Below are 18,378 nucleotides of genomic sequence, written 5' to 3' on the forward strand. Positions count from 1 at the left end.
AAAAAAATTGAAAAACTGCATAGACATACTGACATTCAAAACTAGCAGCCCATATCCTCACATCAGGAATAGCATTAATCAACACTATTTGAACTTGCCTCTATGTGGACTCTTAGCTGCTGACACCTGTATCTTGACACACGCAACTACACCCACTGGCCTGGGTTTCAGTTCCTGTGCTGACGTAATGATGTCAGGGAAGATTGCACATGTATCTGTAGAACAGTGCCCTACGTGCAAATTGAATACTCATTGGCTTAACTGACATTCACAAATCAAACTCCCAAAATATAGGCTGTCTTCATCACAGAACGTGATTAATACATGATCCACAATTAAAAATCACCTCCCTAGCCGGGCGTGGTGGCGCACGCCTTTAATCCCAGCACTTGGGAGGCAGAGGCAGGCGGATTTCTGAGTTCGAGGCCAGCCTGGTCTACAAAGTGAGTGCCAGGACAGCCAGGGCTACACAGAGAAACCCTGTCTCGAAAAACCAAAAAAAAAAAAAAAAAAAAATTGAAAAACTGCATAGACATACTGACATTCAAAACTAGCAGCCCATATCCTCACATCAGGAATAGCATTAATCAACACTATTTGAACTTGCCTCTATGTGGACTCTTAGCTGCTGACACCTGTATCTTGACACACGCAACTACACCCACTGGCCTGGGTTTCAGTTCCTGTGCTGACGTAATGATGTCAGGGAAGATTGCACATGTATCTGTAGAACAGTGCCCTACGTGCAAATTGAATACTCATTGGCTTAACTGACATTCACAAATCAAACACCCAAAATATAGGCTGTCTTCATCACAGAACGTGATTAATACATGATCCAAAATTAAAAATCACCTCCCTGCCATAATCAGGTCTTGTTCATAATGACAACTCCACCAGCTGATTGCCTACATTGTTTCCCCAGTAGGGATCGCAATAATCTCCCTTCTCTTCTGGTGTGAATGCAGAAGCCATGCCCTTCATGCAAATCCTGTTCCTCTTACTGTAATAAAAAAGTTGATTACATACATGACTCATCAAGTAATTTAAAAACACAGTGGTGGTAATGATTTAGACTTAAGCATTTAGTTGGTTTAGTCAATGGGAGAACAATGTTATTGTACTGGGAAAAAACAGAGCGGAATGAATGCTACCTGACTCAACACAGGAAAGCTTATCTCAGAAACATTATTTAAAGCCTGCAGGTACACTGGGTGTGGATTAACATCTTTCCCAGGGAGAGGTCACTTATTCACCTCTGGCTGATGCCCAAAGAAGACCCAGCCTAGGAAACAGTATGAATTGCACATATGATGTCATTAATAAGTCCTTTTCGGTTCTGCCACCAGGTTACACTTTGAATCATTTACTGGAGGACAGGACCTTGCAAGTCACTGAGACTGATGGAGATTTACAGAGCAAAACTATCTTCTAGTCCATAAGGTAAGATCTAGAAAAGAGGTTTTGTTGTTATAGTTGTTGTTATTTGTTTTTTTGTTTTGTTTTGTTTTGTATTTTCAAGACAGGGTTTCTCTGTATAGCCCTGGCTGTCCTGGATCTCAATTTGTAGACCAGGCTAGCCTTGATCTCCAAAATCTCCCTGCCTCTGCCTATCAAGTGAAATTAAAGGCATGTGCCACCACTACCCGGCTTAGAAAAGAGTTTTAAAAGATAGATCCATGCCACAACTCTCCCATACATAAAGGAGAGAGAACAGAAATACAGAAAATATCAAGGACACATCATCTAATAGCACTGTGGTTATGGTTCTAACATGATCATGTCTGCTGACCTTCTCTAACCTCAGAATAAGACTGTGTGAAGGTTCTGACTCACCCACCCTCCCGTCCATCCATCCATCCATCCATCCATCCATCCATCCATCCATCCATCCATCTATTCATCCATCCATTCATCCAAATATATGTGAGTAGCCATTTTCCACTTTGCCCACTGTATATGTTTCTGTGTGAGTGACTCCTTTCCTTTCCTCTCCTCATTCTCTTGAAGAAAGTTAACAAACTCCCTGGCCAGAAAGTAGATTCTAGGAAGAAATCGTTGTATTTAATACTCCCCAGGCTAACCAGCATGCTCTAATCCCCTGATGTTAGTGTTTATTTATGTATAAATAAAAAAGAGTTGGGCTGGCGAGATGGCTCAGTGGTTAAGAGCGCCGACTGCTCTTCCAAAGGTCCCGAGTTCAAATCCCAGCAACCACATGGTGGCTCACAACCATCCGTAACAAAATCTGATGCCCTCTTCTGGAGTATCTGAGGACAGCTACAGTGTACTTACATATAATAAATAAATAAACCTTTAAAAAAAAAAAAAAAAGAGTTAAGTTGATAGCAATAGTAAGACATAACAGACATAAAGAGTTAATAAAGAATTGTTTCTCCAGGACTTAATGTACCACAAAATAATGAGAAAGAATTTAGATTTTAACCACAAGATTGTAAGAAAGAGGTAAGATTTCCCAGCACGGCATGAAGCACAGAACAGTGAAAAAGTTAAGAAGGAGTTAAGTTTTCAGGGCTTAATAAAGCACACAATAGTAAAAGAGAGTTATAACGTGAAGATGCAGCAATTAATAAAACACAGAGTTTCATAAAGTAAAAATAATGCACAGTGAGATAAAGAGAAAATAAGACAGCCATTTTCAGCCACACTATGAGCAAGAGTGTGCCAAGTCTCTAGAAGCCATTAGTGGATAGCATCAAGTACAATTTTGGCCCTCATCCAATGCTGTGTCCCACTCACCTGAGTGTAAACACCCAAGAGCTGGTACGCCCCCAGCAGCAGGGGCTGTACCTAAACCTGTAGCCTGATGTGGTATCTGATGCACCTAATCTGGGGAAGACTTGATGAGCAAAGGGGGGAAGATACCTGGGGCCAGGTGAAGAAATGGGAAAGGTCTCTATGACAAGGAGGGGAGATCTAGGATTGGACAGCATTTGAAATGCAAAAAAACAGCACCTCAGTTTAGTAAACCTTTCACCAAGAACCTAAGGCAACTCTGAGAGGCAAAATGTGAACTTGATCAGTGTTACCAAAGGCTTTATGTGTAGAAAATTAAAACACCACAGACTTCTCAATGCCCACAATAACGACTCAAACTGGACCCTAATCTGTTATATTTCTCACCCTCCAGCTACTACTGATCTTTCTTCCAAGCCTGATCCCTATCACCTCCTCTCTCAGTTTTGAAACTATTTGTAAAGTTCATCACACAAACATGTCTGTGGAATGACATGTTCAGAAACCCTAGAAACCAGAAATTTATTCTGTAAAATTGTCTTTCTACTACATCCACAAAACAATGTCTCAGTGAGTAAAATGCATAGTAATTTTGTAAGCACCACAGTTTCCCACTGACATGACTGCAGAATCTCTCTCTCTCCATGAATCCAAACTCAGGAAGGCTGACAGGCCAAGGGTTTCTGCTCAGTTCACCACATGTACGAATAGAACCATTGTCTGACCCACAGACCATCCCAGTCCCTGCAGATCAGATTCTGATAGCTCAGCCTACCTGCTCTTCCTGGTCATGGAATTTCCTGTCCCAAACAGTGGCTGCCACACTAAGCAAAGTATTGCTTGTGGTCTACCTCACAGACCACTCTTGCTGCATCACAGGAGAATCCCAGCAGGATTCCACAAGGTACCTCTTAATGTTGCTCTTAATGACTAGGTCTCCGCAGAATTCATCACAACCTAGAGTCACTCAGCCTACCTCAGGACAGCAGCAACACTGCTACTGGATGAACAAAGAACAAATGACTCAGACAGCACAGACCTACCTAGCCAGGTACTTCCACAATAGGGGCAGACAGGGCCCTAGTCTGGGAAATTTGGAGTTATCAAGAAATTCTTCCAATCTCCCAGAAAACATCTTCTTATTCAATCAAGGAACAGAGTACCTTGTGTGTGCATTCTATTACCCTCCAATAGTCCATTTCAGCCTTTAACTCATTTCATAGTTAGAAAGTCCTGCAGGCAGACATAGGTCACATTCAAACATTAACCATTGTTCAAGCTAAAACAGCTCTTAGATGATAAACAAGAGTCGCCTATGGAAGGATTTGGAGGCAGAAGATGGATGGTGGAAATGCCATAAGTATAGTCCGAAAATATTGTTTAAAAGGTGAAATGGGCCTTATAGGCATGTGCTCTAAGAAGCTGGCCAGTTTGAGTCTTAGTCATGATGTTTGTCGAGGAATACAAACTGTGACTAAGACTGTGATGCTAATGGTTGTTTGCTTGCACTATTTCTCTCCGTGAAATACACAAGAATCTTGTCCCACTCTGGTCTGAAGGCAGAAGCCATGCTCCACATGCAAATCCTTTCCCCCTTACTGCAGTGGAAAGTTGATGATATGACTCGAACAGGTAAGTTTTAAACTCAGTGGTAGTGCAGGCAGTTCATTTAAGAATTTAGCTAGCTTAATCAAGAAAAGAAAATTTTACTGCCCACAGGAGCAACAACTGGGATCAAAGACACTGGAGTATATGTGGGAGAGCATTTCTAAAAACATCTTTCTAGGCTGGAAATACAGCTGCTCTAGCATTAATGTGTTTTGATAAGGAAATCACTCTACACAATTAAAAATTATCTTTAAAAATCTTTTTTAATTAGATAATTTCTTTATTTACATTTCCATTGTAATCCCCTTTCCTAGTTTCCTCTCTGAAAATCCCCTATCCCTTTTCCCACTGCTCTTCAACCCACCCACTTCCACTTCGTAACCTTGGCATCCCCCTATACTGGGGTACAGAACCTTCTTAAAACTAAGGACCTCTCCTCCCAATGATGACCGACAAGGCCATGCTATTCTACATTTGCAACTGGGGCCATGAGCCTCACCATGTGTTTTCTTTGACTGGTGATTCAGTCCTAGGGAGCTCTGGGGGAACTGGTTAGTTCATACTGTTGTTCCTCAGCCTGGAACTCTCAGCCCCATAAAAAATAGGGGAGGTTCAGAAGGGAAGTTAAGTCAAGAGGGTGGGTTTTCTAATCTCAACATTGTCAGTCCCTCAAAATCAAAGTTGCCCCTTAACAAGAAACAGAAAACAGAGTGGACAGAAGTGACAGAGAGCAAAAATAAACAAGACACAATATGGCGAGGTTCCACATCCACTCAGACTTTTCCAGAAATTAACACCAGGAACACTCTGTTCCCTGGGGTCCTTGGAACATCTCTCAAGGCCCCATGGCTATGAGGAACCAGCACATCTGCTGCAGCGAGATTCCACATCCCCTTTTGTCATTTCTTCCATGAAATACAAAGTTTTAGGCTTCTTCAGAACAGAATTAGAGAATTATTTAGAACAGAATTATTGTGGTACCACACAGGCACATAGACACAGACATTACTGGCATTGAGACCTACTGTGTTGGGTCCTGGTGGCCTTGGAGTTCCTGTGCCAGAAAGCATTCCTTAACCCCAAAGACCACCAAGGAGCCATTTCTGATGTAATAGAATAAGGGTCGCTTAATTACAACTCAGGCTTGGGCTCTTCTCCAACCCAACTCTGACACAGTGGGACAGGAAGGAAAAGTGGATGAGCCCCAAATCTCAGCAGGACAAGATTTTATAGGAAAATAGAACCCAGTGAGGGGGTGAGGGAGGTAGTCCAGTCTGACAAATATCTATTAGAATAACTATTGTAAGCCAACAGGTGGGTGCAAAAGGCAAGATCATATACAATCACCACAAGTCTGAAAGTACATCTGAAACAATCAGACTATCTTTGATTAACTGTTGCTTGGAAATAGCTACTGAGGAACTCTGGCCAAGGATAAACAGTGGGGTCCTTGCTGGTATATTAGTGGGGTTTTGGGTACTCCTGTAGGTCAAGTTGTCAGGGTTTTTTTTTTTTTTTTCTTGTCTTTAAGATGGAGGACGGTCCCAAGATGGAGTAGATAAAATCTCTCAAAACAACATCTCAAAGTAATTTGTGGAAATATGAAAAACAATACAAAGCAAAACTGCTCCGAACAAGCAGAATTCCTTGAAAAGTATGATTAAACACAGCCTGATATTTGTATAAACAGTGAGGCACTTAGATGATAGGAGTCTCATTCTATGCACTGCTGTAGAAAGCTACCTATCACCAGGTGAAAGAATATTCCAAGATGAACAGGAGTTACAAAAGGAAGACAGGAAGAGCCAAATAATTTCTCTGAATAGATTTGTCACACACAGAGCAAATGTTAATATCTACTACTAATGTTTCAATAACCCAATTGGTGATCTCTCCAAAAGTACTTCAATGAATGTGGTAAATAATTTACTTCCTTCAAGGCTAAGATGAAGAAGAGATAAACCAAGGTTTTTTTTGTTTTTTGTTTTTTTGAGACAGGGTTTCTCTGTATAGACCTGGCTGTCCCGGAACTCACTCTGTAGACCATGCGGGCCTCAAACTCAGAAATCCACCTGCCTCTGCCTCCCAAGTGCTGGGATTAAAGGCATGCACCCCCACGACCGGCTTAAGTTTGTTTTTTTTTTGAAATTAGATGTTTTGCTCTTGAAATAAAAGACAACTCTGATGTCTACAGTCTTTACCAAGTCATTTACATGCATAGGATTTTTCTCCTGTAAAACCTTTTCCTATTTACTGACATTAAGATGATATAAAAAGACTTGAAAATATTTACAGTGCTATGGACATAGACAAGCCGTAAAGAAAAGTTCATTTCCAAGACAAATGAAGTTTTTGACAACGTTTTATAATTCCTTCTAAAAGAAGATTTATTGGTTAAATCTTCTGGGAAACCAGTATGTATATCCTATCACAAAGACACAGAGATGTCTCTTGATAAAAAATTAAAAGAAAAATCTACAAATATACTTACTGTGGTAAATGTCTACGCCTCATGGTCTCTTTAAAAGTAATATTTTGAGAGTGTACTCAGTCTGTCAAAGCCTTTGCATAATACAGAAGTCTTTGAGGAACAGAGAGAATTAATACTGAAGGAACTCTAAGACTACAGAGAATGTGGTATGAGCTTTAGCTAGCCCGCTTATGTTAAGTTCCACACGATTGTATTTTCTTTTTTTTTTTTTTTTTTTTTTTTTTTTTTTTTTTTTTTTGGTTTTTCGAGACAGGGTTTCTCTGTGTAGCCCTGGCTGTCCTGGCACTCACTTTGTAGACCAGGCTGGCCTCGAACTCAGAAATCCGCCTGCCTCAGCCTCCCGAGTGCTGGGATTAAAGGCATGCACCACCACGCCCGGCTTACGATTGTATTTTCTTGAGAAAAACTCTAAGAAGTATCATGAGTCTTCTTAAGTATATTGATGTCCCGTTCTATTGTTTCTGTATTTGCAAACTCATGGAAAGAAACCTATGAATTTTATTGATAAGGAAACCTTTTTGGTTTTACAGTTTTCTTTACTTCCATGAAATAACTCATTCAGGTGTAAAAGGTTATGGCTATGTACGAGTGCCATCTCAGCTGCTGGCGATAAAACAAAATATCTAAGGCAAGGCAACATTTTTTTTTTTTGGTTTATTTTTGAGACAGGGTTTCTCTGTGTAGCCCTGGCTGTCCTGGCACTCACTTTGTAGACCAGGCTTGCCTCAAACTCAAAAATCCACCTGCCTCTGCCTCCTGAGTGCTGGGATTAAAAGCATGGGCCACCATGCTCAGCCTCTAAGGCAACTTTTAAAAGTGTTTAACTTGAGGCTGGAGAGATGGCTCAGCGCATCTGGTCACTGGTTCCCACCCAGCCAAGGGAAGTGCCCACTTCCCCAGCTTCAAATGTTCATGCCCTTGCTCTTTCAAGTAAGAGGCAGCTGTCACAGACTCACCATAAGAGCAGAACTTCCAGTATGACACAAAGTACTGGGAAGAACCCTCCTATTCTTCTGATTGGCCTGCCTGGATGCCCTGATTGGCCAGTGATTCTTGAGTGACATAAGCATGCTCCTTAGGGTTAGAGTGTGCTGAAGGCACACAGTATACACCTTCAATGCTCAGGATTCTAGTTCAGGAACTTTGAAAATAGTGTAGTCACAGCCCAGAAAGGGACAGGACAAAAGGAAGTAGATAATTTCGCTGCTTTGACAGTACATAATATTACGAATGAACAGTGAGGCAATCAATTTTAGACCATTGACAAGAGTCTGACTGGCCCATTTTTTGGGTCCACACAGTAGGCAATCAAGAATCTGCATAAAAATTTGAACTGCGAAACCAAGATAGTACATGAGTCCACCAAATCTAGGTAATACAATGTGGCCCATCTACTCAGAGGAGAAGGGGAGGGGGAGCTGGGGGAAGAATTGAGGGATGGGGGTGACTGGGAGGAAGGCAGTGAGAAGGATGTAAATTGAATAAATAAAGAGAAATCGATTTATTAAAAAGTAGGGGAGTGCTTTTATAGTCAAGCTCAAGGCCTAGGTACATAGCATGTGCGTACAAAAGGGGAATCTTTTTCAGATAGTAACTTAGTTCACTATCACAGTTAACAGAACACACCAGGAACACTGGAATCCATTTCTGATGTGGAAACCACAAAACTACAAATAAAGAACAAGTCAAAAAAAAAAAAAAAAAAAAAAGAAGGTGACTTCTAAGTTGGAATAGAACTGTAACATTAATATTAATTTGTAAAAGAAAGAAAAACTGGAGTCTTCAAGCCTATCACAAATACAATCCTGATTATTTCCTGTGCTTGAGACTGGGTCTAATTCAGATGCCCAGCTGACTTTGATTCCCTAATCACACTACAATGTATCATACATATTAAAAGTATAATAGATAGCAGGATGTATGTGCCTTTGAGAAAATATTCCTAGCATCAGAATCTTCTATAGAAGAGAGAGCTGAGAAGTCATTTGGTGTTGGTCTGGTTATTGGTAAAGGAGAGTGATCTTGAAAAAGTGCAGGCCATTCCCTGGCAGAGAGAATGGCATAAGAAGATACAGGTTGATCTCACCCCTATGTGCAATGTTAGTTGCGAGAGATGTAACACACAGCTTCTCAACACTCTGAGCTGAAGTAACTGTGCAAGTGGATTGGACACATCTGCCAAGGGGTCCCCTCTAGTTGGAAATTCAATGTACACTGGATCAAACTAACCTCTCAAAAGTGTATGAATTTGTATTATGAATTTATGTGAGTTTATCCATATTTGCTTGTGTAAAAGTCTTTCCTTCTGTGAGGGTGGCTCTCTTCTCCTGGTTTAAGAGATATTTATTGCTCCAAACTTCCCCCAAGCTTAGCAAGCAAGAGGCATCTGGACAAGAGGGAAAGGCTCTAGCAATGATTCCTTTACTTAATCACCCACTCCCTTTCCTTAGAGAACTTTCATAGGAAACTTTTTAGAAGAACTTGGAAATAAAGATTAAAGACATGTCCCACTTTTCTTCCTGTGACTTCAACTAACAGCTGGAAGTTAGAGCAGCTCAGTTTCTGTAGAGATAGAACAAAGGCTACTCACTTAATCCCCTGCTGTTTTTAGAGGAGGCTCTAAATACCAGAGATTGCAGTATCCAGCCTTGCCTCATAGGAACTCAGGCGGGCAGGTCGGCTTCAGCTGCAAAGCAACTGAGATGTAAAATAGGCAAACGTCTTACTAAACAGCAACCCTAAACATCTCTGAAAACCAAGTCTTGTCAGCTTAGACACTGTTCCCCCTTCCCTGCCTCAAGAGGAACCAAGAAAGGCCAGGGCTTGTCCCCTGAATCCCATCACCCCGACTCCAGTGCTTAGTCCCCTGCATCCCATCACCCCGACTCCTACTTAGCACCCTGCTCCTTCAGGTTAAGGGCAGTGGTCACATGCTCACCATGTCGCCACGTTGTAGATCGCTGCAAATTCCCTAAGGTCCCTGGCATCAGAGATCAAAACAAGTCAGACCAATCTTTCAGCCTGCTCTCAAAGGAGAGGTACAGCTAGCAGAGAAACAAGATACACGGAAGAACACGCCTCTACTTCTTTTGGCGGGCCTATCCGGTGGCTTTGATTGGCTAGTGAATCTTGGTTGACATGACCACTTCCCTTAGGGTAAGAGTGCGCTAAAGGCACACAGCATTGGGTTTCCTAGCGCGGGTTTTTTATCCAGGAGCTGACCATTTTCAGATTTGCAAAACTTTCTTTAGGCCCTGTCCTCCAATAGTCTATCTTTCTGTCATCCAGAACTCAGCAGGAATTTCTTCTTCCTTTTCATCCAAGGCCATGGCCACTGGTTCTCTTCCTCCTCCTCCTCGCTCCGCCCCCCACCCCCCTCGAGGAATCCGGATCCACACCTTGCACAGTACATTATTCAACTTGGAGCAGAGTGAACTATAGGTTCCAAGGATATTTACAATTAAAGAGAGACTTTAGGACACAAAATGTGATGTTTGCTTCTCTGATTTTACACTGACATCGGGAAAACCGCAGGTAATATTCAATTGCTACATATGAGACTCCAAACAACCCTGGGAGAAAAGCAGGGGATGGATTCCAATCACTATGGAGCACTATTGTTAGCCAGCACGGTTTCCTACGTGGGAAGGTGAAAAAACATGTCTGTATTAGTAAAGGTTTTCCAGATGAACAGAACTCAGAGCATGGATCTTTCTAAGTATGCAGAAAGTGGATAGATAAGAATGGCTCACAGAATGTGGCCCCACTAGTAAATCAATGACTGTACCCATGGAGAGTTGAAGAAAACAGTAGTTCCTGTATGTCCCAGCTGGTGTTCTGCATGTAAGAGAATTCCAAAGATGGAGCCTTAATGACAGAAAAATTAAAAGATCTTGCAAGCCAGTATGTGGGAAGAGGAGAAAGAGAAAAAACTATCAACTTCAATATCCTTTATATATGTAGGCTCACAGTAGAAGTTCTGGCCTAGATTAATTTTTTTAATTCTCAATCAAAACCTCCAGATTAAAGAAGTGTTTTCCCATGTTAAATGGTGAAAATAATAAAAACCCTCACAGTGCCCATCTGTTTGGTTTTAGGTAACTGAACTCCTGTAACTACAGTCATTTGAAATAATTGTATTGGAGGCAACAACAGTTGATAGGAAGTTCAGTTTTTATCCAGATTCTTTTTGTTTTTTGTTTGTTTGTTTGTTTGTTTGTTTTTTCTTGAGACAGGGTTTCTCTGTATAGTCCTGGCTGTGCTGGAACTCACCCTATAGACCAGGCTCGCCCCAAACTCAGAAATTTGCCTGCCTCTGCCTCCTGAGTGTTGGGATTAAAGGCATGCACCACCACCGCCCGGCTTTTATCCAGATTCTTTTTTTTTTTTTTTTGGATTTATGTATTTTTATTAACAAAACTTGCTTAAAATTTCACACTGTATGATTATTTCAGAATTGATACATTTATGCTTTTACTAATACAAATCCATAATTTAAAAAAAATTCAAGGCTTCAAATTTCATGGAGAGTCATTGTCTATGAGCACTTGACTCATGCCACGATAACATCAGAAGTGCTTTGTGAAGAACACTGGGCTGGGACCTGCATCTGAGGCAAGTGTCCAGACCACTGACTACAGCTGAGCTCATGTCTTAACCTGGCTTCTGTATGGCTGCATTGCAAGCATTGGCAATTTCTTCTCTCTTTACTTCATCTGGGTACTGGTTCTCATTGAAGTAACTTTCCATGACAGCTAGGCACTCCTTTCTCCAGGTAAATCTACTCCCTAGTGGAAGCCGGAAGGTTCCAGGTGTGGAGGAGAATGGGGGAGGAGTTTGTCTCCATTCAGGGTCGTCTATTGGAATGGGGGCAGGTCTCATTCTTAACGTAGCCCCAGGGTTTGTCTTCTCAAGTTGATACCATCCATAGAACACCCTTTTCTTCTGCTCACTCAGATCTGATCCCTGCTGCAGCAACCAGTGAGAGATTCAACTCTGACTGATTCCTGTTACCTGTGCAACAACTGCTTGGGAAATCCTCCGATTAGCAAGAAAGGCTTTGATTTCCTCTTTTATCACACTGCTGTCTCTTCTCATTAATTCCTCCACTTTATCATCTACATCTAGGTCCTCTTCTGAGGCCTCAAAGCTATATGACCTCTGACCCATGCTGTTTGCATGGTAGCAAGATGGTGACATCTTCCCATTGGATGTGGAAAATCGATCATTGGTCTCCCTCCCATTTTGACTGGTAGTGCAAGGCAGTGGGGAGGTATAGTAACTGTTGCTAGGTGATGGGGACATTTCTGACTGCTGGGTCTGCGTGGAAGGTGTGGTTATAGAGAAAGATGCTGGAACGATGTTGGTACTGTTCCCATATGAGCTTCCCCCGTAGCTGGACCTCCTTCCAAACTTATCACTATGCTCTTGATCAAGACGGTCCAAAGTTTCTAATGCATGAAGAATTTCATGTTTGGTCATCCCGGTACGCTGAAGATGTCAGAGCAGATCTATCTGTTCTATGGTAAATCTGGGTTCCTCTGTATAGTGAGACATGGTATCCAGCAAAACCACTGGAAAGGAGCTGAGCATACTTTACATGAGGCAGATCAATGGCCTTTCCTAAGATGGCCAGCCTTATTTACCATTCTCAGAAATCCAGCTGAGAGTTCTCTGCACCAGGCTCAGCCCCCTCCCCAGTGTTCCAGTGCAAGGCTGAGGGAGGGAGGAGGAAGGCTGGAGGGGGAGGGGATCTTCACTGCAGGGACGCCCTGCGGGAGGGGCTGAGGAGGGCTCCAGGCCCTCACAGGAAGAGCCTAGGTGGGAGGGGAGGCCCCTATCTCCCAGTCTCCCCCTGAAAACCTCACATGTCTCAATCACATCAGACTGACTGTCTTTGTCTGGCTGACAACCGCCATGTTGATAGGAACAGCTCAGCTCCCACCTGCTGCTGCTCTTATCCAGATTCTTAATTGCCTGGTCTTCAGACCAGAGTAATGGCCAGTCAAGGTGACTATCAAGATGGAAAATTGGTAACCTCACTGCTCATTGCTAATTTCAAGTACAGCCATACCAGGAAAACTTTCACCTTCAAAGCCTAGCCTAGAAGAGGTGCAGGAAGATGGGGGTGGGGAAGCAAGTTGCTTAGGCTTATGCTAAGGAAGCTTCATAAGAATGGCAGCTTTGAGCCAGGCATGGTTCGAAGGGCTGAGTTCGAGGTCAGCCTGGTCTACAAAGTGACTTCCAGGACAGCCAGGGCTATACGGAGAAACCCTGTCTCAGGGAAAAATAAAGAAAAAGAATGGCAGCTTGTAGCCGGGCAGTGGTGGAGCATGCTGTTAATCCTTGCAATAGGGAGGCAGAGGCAGGCGGATTTCTGAGTTCGAGGCTAACCTGGTCTACAGGATGAGATGGGGACAATTATATATGAGAAAGATTTAAGAATCCCAAACTTAATCAGCCACTTAAGTATTAAGGATCCAAACACTGATTACTGCGAGAACTGGAAAACACAGATTTTCAAAGAAATGAGAGAGGCAATTCTTTTGGGTTAAAAAGAGAAAACTAAAACTATATTCCATAGAATGTTCCCAAACCAACAAAAACTCAAAGATCTTAAAATACAATAAGTTATAAGAAGACGAGCCGGGCGTGGTGGCGCACACCTTTAATCATAGCACTCGGGAGGCAGAGGCAGGCGGATTTCTGAGTTCGAGGCCAGCCTGGTCTACAAAGCTAGTTCCAGGACAGCCAGAGCTACACAGAGAAACCCTGTCTCGAAAAACTAAAAAAAAAAAAAAGTTATAAGAAGACAAAAGAGGTTAAGGCTTATCATTTCCTAGAGAAATAACAATATAATATGATTATTATTAATGAACCCTACACCATAGATGGCAACACTGAAAAAAGGGAACACAAAAACAGACCTATGAATCTAGCATGGTCATTTAAATTAAGAACTGCACGATTGTAATCAGAATAAAAATTACAAAATCAGTGGCCAGCACTCTTCCTGTTCATTCTGGTTCTCTCCTTTGACAATAGTGGGAGATGGACTGGGAGCGGAGCCACTTCCAACACAAGAAGAGATTAAGCATTCTGACACTTCAAGTTTGGAATAAATAGGATTGATAAAGCTACCTAACTCTTTTATGTTTAGAAAAAAAAAAAAAGGTTCCTGTTAGGATAACTTAGAAACCATGTTGTAGCTGGCCGGTGGTGGTGCATGCCTTTAATCCCAGCACTCAGGAGTCAGGGGCAGGCAGATTTCTGAGTTCAAGGCCAGACTCCTCTACAAAGTGAGTGCCAGGACAGCCAGGGCTACACATTTATGAAATGAAAACCTTGAAAAAAATACAATATAACATATTAAAAATCAGTGTATGGTTTCTATTATAAACATAAATTGGCTTGATTTGCTCTATAAGATATTAGCACGTTTCAACACATATGTCAGTCACCATTTTCATATGTATGTTTTTATGTGTGACAAAAAGTATATTCAGCCAGGTCTACAAAGTGAGTTCCAGGACAGCCAGGGCTATACAGAGAAACCCTGTCACAAAACACCTCCCCCCCCCCAAAAAAAAAAAAGAAAAAGAAAATATATTCCATGTTGTGCAAGTGACACAGTGAAAAAAAGATGAAATTTCAAGACCTGTAAGTCATATAAAGTACTGAGAAATTGCTGGTTGTTTGTGAGCTTAGAGGCTGCCTGGGGCTGAGAAAAAAGAAAAACAAACCTGGGTATGCTCCATAGTTAAAACATTCCTGGGAACAGCTTAACCATAAGATAGAAGGAATGTGAAGACATAACAGGGCTATCTGAACTGAGTCAACAACTCACAGAACTCTGACACCCTGCACGAACATGTAATTTTTCTGCTGATGTTTGAATAAGCCAACAGTGTGTCGCTATGCTGAATTCCACACCCCTAAGCCCCTTACCCCAATAAAACCCCTAGCTTTCAAGCTTAGTGGCTGACATCCGTTATCTCCTGTGTGGGATGCATGTTGGTCCGGAGCTCTGTCATTAAACGACCTCATGTAATTACATCAGGGTGGTCTTTAGTGATTCTTTGGGTGCCCGCCGAATCGGGAATTGAGTGGGGGTTTCCCTAATAGGTTCTAACAACAGCAGAGAAGAGGGTGTCAGATCCTCTGGATCTGGAGTAGCAGGTAGTTCACATGGGTGTTGGTATCTGAACTCAGGTCACCCCAAGCAAAATGCTTCCTGAGAGGCCTGCCCAGCTCACAGAATCTTTTCGCCCAATAAAGTAAAAGATTTTCACAGATTCATAACAATAAAAATTTAAATTAATAAAGAACTAAATAAATTAATCCAGGGAACCGGAAGCTCGGTATTTTATGTTAGTTATAGGAACAGGTTAGGGAGGCGTGGGGACCATCCCAGTAACTGTTATCTGAGACACAGTAGTCATGGTTACCCCTACTGCTGCATCTTCCACTGCCCTCTGATAGTGCTGCCAATGTGACCTTCCTGGTCTGGGGTCATTGGTCCTCACCTTCACTATGGTAGGACTGTAGTCCCCCTCAGAGTTACTAATGGCCTTGTCTCAGGAGAATCCTAGAAGTATCTGCAGGTTATCTCCCTCTGGTGCTGCTGACTGCCAGGCCTGCCCTTGTCCCTCATTCACTCGGACCACACAGCTGGGCCTCAGGAACTTAGCATCTCCCCTACTGGAGGTTTAGTGATCAAGTAACTCAGACAGAACAGGTCTTCAGAGATCCACTCTTCCACACGATGTTGTCAGTGAGGTCAATTCTTTTATTTTATTTTTCAATGAGCAGCAATTTATCTTTAAGAGACAGCTCATTTTACCATTAGCAAAATACATCAAAAAATATTAAAGCACTAAAATAAATACATTATACTACATTGTCAATCACTGGACTCATCATGACATGTACTGAATGAGTTGTGATCAAGTATGATTCTTTTAGCTTTGATAGTGCAGAGTAATCTAACTAGCAAATTATGGTGTGCACAGTCAGATATATATCTCAAGGTCTATCTCATCTGCAAGATAAGACAATGGACATGACAATTCTGGAGCAATGACAGGGGTCAAAGTGTAGTTTACCCTTGAGATGTTCACTTTAAGTTTTCCTTCCCTAGACAATTTATTCTTTCAAAATCAACCTGCAATAAGGAATCTATACGTTAGCAACTTTACAGCTTTTGAATTTTCAAGTAAAAAGATTTATTTGATTTCCTTTAAGGAAATCTTTGAGAATATTATTTACACTAGCAGTTTCATAGTTTCAAAAAATGCAAGTTATTGCTGATGACTGTTCTTCCTAGTGGAACATCTCCGTGTGATGTACCCTACATGGACACACAAGAAACCTGCACTGTACCTTCTGGGTAATTAGTGACTGAAGGCTTTATTTGTAGATACACAAGAAACATCTTATGAGAGACTCTGCGGGGCATGGTGGCACACGCCTTTAATCCCAGAAGATGGGAGGCAGAGGCAGGCAGATTTCTGAGTTCAAGGCCACCCTGGTCTACAACGTGAGTTCCAGGACAGCCAGGACTATAAAGAAAAAAAAAAAAAGAAAAGAAAAGAAAAGAAAAGAAAAGAAAAGAAAAGAAAAGAAAAGAAAAAGAGAGACTCCTCATAAAACTACTGAGAACTGGGCTGGTTAGCTGGCTCAGCTGGTAAGAGCACTGACTTGTTCTTCAGAAGGTCCCCAGTTCTATTCCCAGCATCCACAGGGTGGCTTACAACCACCCATAATGAGATTTGATGACCTTTTCAGGTGCTGCCTGAAGACAGCTACAGTGTACATATTTATTATAATAATAAGTAAATCTTTGGGCTGGAGCAAGGAGGGACTGAGCTAGCAGGCTGACCAGAGTAAGAGGGGTTGATCTTAGCGAGTCTTGGTCCTAAATTCAATACCTAGCAACCACATATACATTTGTGTACTCGTATACATAAAATGAATAAATAAAATTTAAAAAAATATGAAAAAATACAGAGAACCATTTATCAATTATAACTATTTATATGAGAGCTTTCTAGATAGGCCTATATTTCCTTCAAGAACAGTGCAGTCAATTCTTACAAAAGTTCTTTATTTGTAATTAAGGATAGAGACTTCAGAAAACAGCCCTGCACTGGTCTGTTTTCCTTCCCATTGACCAATCATAGCATATCCTGGAAGGTGTTGCAGGACTGTCTTCCAGGAACTGGGTGGCAGAGTCAAGATGGACTGTTCAAAGTAATTCTCAATTAAATAGGATAAGTCAAACATGTGCTACAGAAGATACTGCTATGAACAGAGATAAATAAAGTAATTGGGGGAAAAGTGAAAATATTAGTGATAGGGACATGGGAGTAATGAAACGAATAAAGGTTTAGGCTGAGAATCTTTACAAAATGAAATTTAACATGTAATGACAAAATTGGACCTTGGGGGAAGATATATATAACTGCAAAAAGACATAGGTATATTGACTTTGAAAAAAAAAGCAGAGCCGGGCGTGATGGTGCATGCCTTTAATCCCAGCACTCGGGAGGCAGAGGCAGGCAGATTTCTGAGTTCGAGGCCAGCCTGGTCTACAGAGTGAGTTCCAGGACAGCCAAGGCTACACAGAGAAACCCTGTCTCGAAAAACCAAAACCAAAACCAAAACAAAAACAAAAACAAAAAAAGAAAAGAAAAAAAAAGCAGGCCATCTCCTGGCAGAGGCAATGGCATTAATGAAATACTTTTTGATCTTGCCCTTATGTCAATTGGTAGTTGCTGAGTCCTGTAACCTGACACACACAGCTGCAGTCAATGAATGGCTTGTGTCTCAAAAATCTGAGCTGACCTAAACATGTCATTGAGGACCAGAGATATCCACAAAGGACAGACAGTACCCTAACTGGAAATTCAATATTCATTGGATCAACCCAATCTCTCCTAATCGTACAACCACCAATCATGTGTATTTTCACTAATATGCATGAATTGATCCATGCTAGGAAATTTTAAAATCACCCACCCTGCATCCATCAGCTCTTTCTTCATAATGGTGAGACCTGCAGCTGGTTGGCTCAAACTTGAGTTAGAAAGGCAGAGGAAAGAGAGAAAGTAGAAACAGAGAGACAGGCCATGGCCAAGAGAAGAGAAGGGGAAAAGGAGAGAGAGAAGAAAGGCTGGAGAGGAAGAAAGCTTAAAGAGAGAGAGAGAGGTAAAAGCTTAGGAGAGTAAGACAGAGAAAGTAAGAGGGAGAGGATAAGGAAAGTAAAGGCTTAAGAGAGCAAGGAGTGGCCAAGCAGCCCCTCTTAGAGTGGGCTGTGTTATCTTGCTGTTGCTAGGTAACTGAAAGGAGTTTAGCCTGAAGGTCAGAAGCATGGGACATTGTCTATGTGACTGAAAGCCATGAGCTTGTCCTCTGGGGGCTGTTGGGGTGGTAACTTTGTCAGGAGCCAGGGGTCCAGGAGAATGAGGGAAGCCTTCCTTCCCATGTAGGTGAAAATTATCACCATCATTTGCACCGGGGTT

The 18,378-nt window shown here is 41.9% G+C and overlaps 2 pseudogenes; both read right to left on the reverse strand.

The window, feature by feature from the left end:
* Positions 1-18,378, reverse strand: part of LOC110288572 (uncharacterized) — a 50,470-nt pseudogene that overhangs the window by 10,421 nt on the left and 21,671 nt on the right.
* Positions 11,510-12,513, reverse strand: LOC147000939 (homeobox-containing protein 1 pseudogene; annotated as a pseudogene).

The sequence above is a fragment of the Mus caroli genome, unplaced genomic scaffold, assembly GCF_978045245.1.
Source record: "Mus caroli unplaced genomic scaffold, Mus_caroli_1 scaffold_15, whole genome shotgun sequence".
NCBI lineage: Eukaryota > Metazoa > Chordata > Mammalia > Rodentia > Muridae > Mus > Mus caroli.